Source organism: Triticum dicoccoides, chromosome 3B (assembly GCF_002162155.2).
Source record: "Triticum dicoccoides isolate Atlit2015 ecotype Zavitan chromosome 3B, WEW_v2.0, whole genome shotgun sequence".
NCBI classification, from domain to species: Eukaryota; Viridiplantae; Streptophyta; class Magnoliopsida; order Poales; family Poaceae; genus Triticum; species Triticum dicoccoides.
In genome coordinates, this window is record NC_041385.1 from 844308986 (window position 1) to 844314457 (window position 5472).

The following is a 5472-nucleotide window of genomic DNA, read 5'->3' on the forward strand; positions in this document are numbered from 1 at the left end:
GTTGCGTGATAGGGGCCGCCATGATAGAATATTCATTGCCCCCGATCTCTCGTTGTTGTCACTAACCGTATTCACTTTCAACCTCTTGCTGCTTGAGTTACTTCCAGTAGGAGAGCCAGGCCCCTCCAGAGCAATTTCCTTACCATCAGTGATGGCCAGCATTATTTTTGGGACTCCAGGACCGTCACCCAGTGGCTTCCCTGCCTCCTCCAAGTCCAGCCTCCTTTTTGGGACTAAAACCCCATCCATTCTGTCACTAGTTTTCTTGATCGGGCTCGTTGCTGTGTCCAACACTTCGGCATCATAGGGAGCATACTGAGGTTCTGATCTACCGGGCATCTTGTCATCAGCCTTCATTGGCGCATATCCAGTAGGTTTAGCAGTACGCTCCTCTTGCCTGGGTTTATTGGGAGCATCTACATAGATCCATTCACCAAACTTGAGATCCTTCTCCTCATGGATACCCAGACCGCACTCTTTGTGATCATGACCAATCAGACCACAGAACTTACAAAATCTAGCAAGTTTCTCATATCTAACAAGGTAAACCTGGCGCTCCTTAGCGCGGACGATGCTGACGTACTTTGTGATGGGCTTGCGGATATCATGTCGCACCCGAACCCTAACATAGTCACCGCGGGTGTTCCCGTTCAATCGCATCTCCATGATTTCTCCCGCATCCTTCAGCAGCTTTTCCACGATGTTTTGCTTGCAATAAGGGTCTGGGAGCTTGTGAATCTGCAGCCAGATGGGGATGTGGAAGAATTCCACCTCCTCCGCCTTGCTGAAGCCATCGTACGGGCATAGAAGCACCGCCATGTTACGAAAGAGCCAGGGACATTGCTTCATCATGCGGTCCCAGTCCCCCAAACAGCATGCTTGGACGATGAATCGATTAGGGCCGACAGGCCTAAATCTTATTTCCTAAGCAGGGTTCCATGCCGCCCTCATGTCCTTGTAGAAGGCTGATGGGCTAAAATTCCTGTTAGTCTGAACCCTAGCCAGGGCAAGCCAGCGGACGCTCTCTTGAATCTCAGGATCATCCTCATCGATCTCCACATCCGCAAAGTCATCGTCGTTCAGATCCAACTTTTCCAGAAAGTCACCCAGATCCGATCGTGCAGCCGCGGCGGCGCCGCTGCCGCCCGTGGCGGAGTGAGCGTCGGAGGGGGACGCCATCGCCGTCGCTGTCTCGGTGTAGAGACGCCGAGAGCAGGGAGGGGCGAGGGCGGACGTGAACCAAGGTCGATCGGTGGTGGAATTGCCGGGTAGGACTCAGAGGCGAGGAAGATCGCCTAAGAGGAGAGAAACCCTAGCCGCCAGGCGTAGGGGAACTTATTTTCACGACGACTTCTCCAGTATCCAACTTTTCTACAAAGCAGCGCGTCCCCAAGCGCAGGAAATCAGACAAACTTTCAGGTTCTGCTTCACCCTCTCAGTGCACCACACCTCCACTCCACTCACCACACCGTCTCAGTGTTTCAGATAGGTGCCTTGGTATATGTTACATCTTAGAAATAAATGGTCAACGTACATCATATTACTAGAGGCAATGGTCCCGGCAGGAAACCTTTGCTGTATATATATCATTGGATTACTACTTAGTTGAACAAACTTTCACCCGCTCCTTACAATAGATAAAGCAGAAATTGACTGTAATAACATGATGAAAACCAGAGTCACCTACTGCCTGCTACTGCTTGCTACTTGAGCAAAACATAAAAAATAATGTTCTGACTATATTCTTGGGGAACTCTGCAATTAGTAAGATCAGGATCTCCTGACTATATTTTACCATACTTCAGTTATCTTAAAAAAATCATGTTGACGCTGATGCTTATTATAATTGTCTTCCTTGGTGAAAAACAATTTCTGTAAAAAATACCAAGTGGCTTAAAAGATCAAGCATAAACACTTTAGGATAGTTCTTATGATACGAGATGCTGGAATGATTACATGTGGATCTTAATCTGGCAAATATGACTATTGATAAAGAAAAAATATCATCCTCACCTATGCCATGAATTAGTTATTGTGCAAACAGTTTGCCGCTCAGGGTGGACGGCACGAGCAAGCTTTTCGGCCTGCTCGTGGCCCGTTAAGGACCGGACCGTAAGGTCCAGGACCGTTGGGAAAACTGGTCGGTCCGGGCTGCAATTTCCGGCCCGAGAAAATGTCGGTCCGGTCCGGTTTTTAACCGAGCTGCTAGGTCGGACCGAGAAAAGGTAGTCACCGCCGCCGCCGTTCCTCGTCGTCGTGGCCACCGGCAGCCCCCGTGTGAACCATCATGTCCCCGCGCTTCCCCTCTCATCCCTTCCTCACCTCGCAGTACGCCATAGCCTCTTGGCGCCGCTCGCCATCGTTGCCATGCGTGCACCGCGGCCGATCTGAAGTTCTCGACCATGGAGTCGACCCCAAACTGGCACCAATTCCTGCCATGGAGACATCACGTACACCGGCCACCATCTGCCCCAGGTAGGCGAACGACTCGCCGGCACCACCAGGAATAACTGGGCACCATCCGAACGCTCTGAAGGTGACGCCGCCGCTGGTGTTCGAGGAGTCTCTCTATGCTCGTCGGGATTTCCCGCGCATGTCAGTTTCGTCAGTGAAAGAAGGAATAACAGGAGAGAAACAGCTCGTATGTTCATTCATCTGTCGAGTGTTACAGATATACAGAGAAGAGGAGCACGCAGGTCGGCAGGTGCGGCCCCTACGCCAACACAACCTCCCTAACTATCTCATCTAGATAAGCTCATGAGATTATGCAGTTCATGCACTAGAGACCAGGACTAGTTGTTACACACACACACAGAGAGAGAGAGAGAGAGAGAGAGCTACGTGAGACAATCTCACGTTGGTGCAGCCGGTCTTGTAGGGGTATTCCAACAGTCATATTCAGTTTCATCAGATTCAGAAAATCCACTTCGTCAGTTTCGTCAAACATTCAGTTGTCAGTCAATTCTCGCGCAGCTCAGCGCTCGCGCACGTCGTCCACTTCATCGCAGCAGTAGCGCACGTACGCCACCTCACCGCAGCAACCGCACACGTCGACGCTGGTGGCGCTGGCCGGTCCATTCGGTCCACTCGGTCTGGCCCGGGCTTTGACGCCACCGGTCCACTCCCCGGAAACAGGACCGCTTGCCTGCTCGGTCCGGACCGCCGGCGGCCGGTCCAAACGAAGGCTCGGTCAGGGACCGGACCGGACCAGACCGTGTCCACCCTGAGTTGCCGCCATAGTCATCCTTGCAGCAGTAATAACGACACAACACCTTGCAGGTTTCTACATTCCCCGTGCTCGCCCATCTTTGTGTCACTATCATGCACCTTGCCCTTTCTACCCAACAATGCAAAATTTCTTTCAGAAAATTTAGAAGTACAAAACACCTACAAAAATCAAAATTGACCAGACACGTATGCAGTAGTTTGCAGTCACCAAATCAGACATTGGACAATGCTCAAAGGTTGGCACTAACCCTGACCAAAAAATCAGCTTTGCATAAGTAAACCACCCTGCAAAATTTTGCCACTTGAACCTTCCAGTCACACAAATAATTTCCACCACTTTTTAAAAGGTGGCTAGCTCCATTCGGTCAGTTTGAAATCCAACAGGTAACTAAGTACTTGGTCGGTTTCTCTGTGACATGAAACGTTAAGCCTCAAGGCCATCACCACATGTGCGTAAAGGAACAAATAATTTGTAGTTTTACCTCATTGCCAGAATGCACAATTGTTATGCACATGTAAATGTCTAAAGTATGAAGGAATGATGATATGCATTGACAACCACATTGTAAAGATAATACTTTCACGCAAGTTAAACTATCCTACAAACCAGCCACCAAATCACTTCAGTATGAACACAAAAATGAACAAACAACACACTAATCATGTGAAAGCAATGATCACCTCGCATTTGGTGGCTGTAACATTTTGGCGCAAGACCTGCATGCTTTTCCCCCAATAAAGGGACGGTTAGCAAAAAAATCAAAACCTTGAAATACGAGCCTATTACAACAAGCAGAGGCCTAATAATAAGCTTCACAACTTGTAGATGGCAATGGGAAAGAAAACACACTGACACATGTTCAAAACCGTGAAATATGAAGCATGTTCCACTTCTTATGCAGTCGGTGGTTCGACACCGAGAATGAGCAGAGTGCATCCGGCGAGATAGCTGCGAAGGTCAATGTCAGAGGAGACGGTGCGTTGTGGCACGGAAGGCGCTACTTGTGGTGGCTGGTAACAACATAGAGGGGAAGGGGGGTGTGGAGGGGATGACGAGGAGCACATGGAGGTGGCGGTAATGGGAGCGCTCGAACTGCGGTGGCAGAGAAGGAGGCAGGAGAGGCGTCCGTAGACGGACGACATCGACGGCGTGCTTGCTGAGGTCGACGTTGGAGGCGATGGGCAAGGGGGCGGAGAGGATGTCGAGGTGGAGGTGCATCATGGTGATGGGCGGTGGGGCTGAGAAGCGTGAGAGGAGTTGGAGGTTGACGGCGCTAGCAGCGGCCACCCCACCAGATATATTCCAGTGATTTGATTTGTTTCGAGATGGTTCAAGGAGTTGGGAGAGAGAAGCCTGAACAGGAAAGATGGGTTGAGAGGGGTCATCTGCAAATCAGCAGCAGATTGATTCATGTGCGATAGATGCCGATCCGACGGTTCAAAAAGACAGATGGTGGACACACCATTATCATCAACTATGTTTTTTTTATAGGAGTAGAGATGTGTCGGCCGGTGAGTTCTTAGGGCATGTTTGGTTCCAATAAGTCACCTGACTTATAAGTCAGGTGACTTAAAACCAGTAACTTATAAGACACGCCTATTTGGTTGTCACCTGACTTATAAATCACCTTCCCACACCTTCCCACATCAAACCACGTTATGCAGGTGGTGGCATCCGCGCAAAAGAGGGTGACTTATAAGTTTTAAGTTGGGGTGGAGCAACTTATGACTTATAAGTTGGGTTTGTTTGGCAAAATAAATCATTTTTTTTCATTTTTCGACTTATAAGTTGGTGACTTATTTGAAGTCAAATAGGCCCTTAGGTTTTATAATTCACAAACATGGTATAGAGATCAACTTTTTCGAGGAAAGGTGAGGCTTGAAATTTTCCAATGATCCTGCAGGGGAACTGCTGCCTGTGAACGAGGGAACACGGCGCGTTTGGTTACTCGGTTCGAGTGATGAGAGGAGCTCGTGATGATCGTGTCTGCCCACTCATTGCTCTTAATCTAGTAGTATAATCTATCTGCTACGTAGTACGAGGAGCACCTTTTTTTGGAGGTAGTAGTACGAGAAGCACTCAAACTCCTCTTAAACCGGCCACAGTGACGAGTAACTTAGAGCAACTCTAGCAGACCCCGTAAAAGTCACAAACCCGCAAAATTCCGGCGAATATACGGGTTCGGCCTAATTTTCTGGCCAGAACAGAGCACGTATACTCGCTCGGCCCGTAATCCCCCCCCC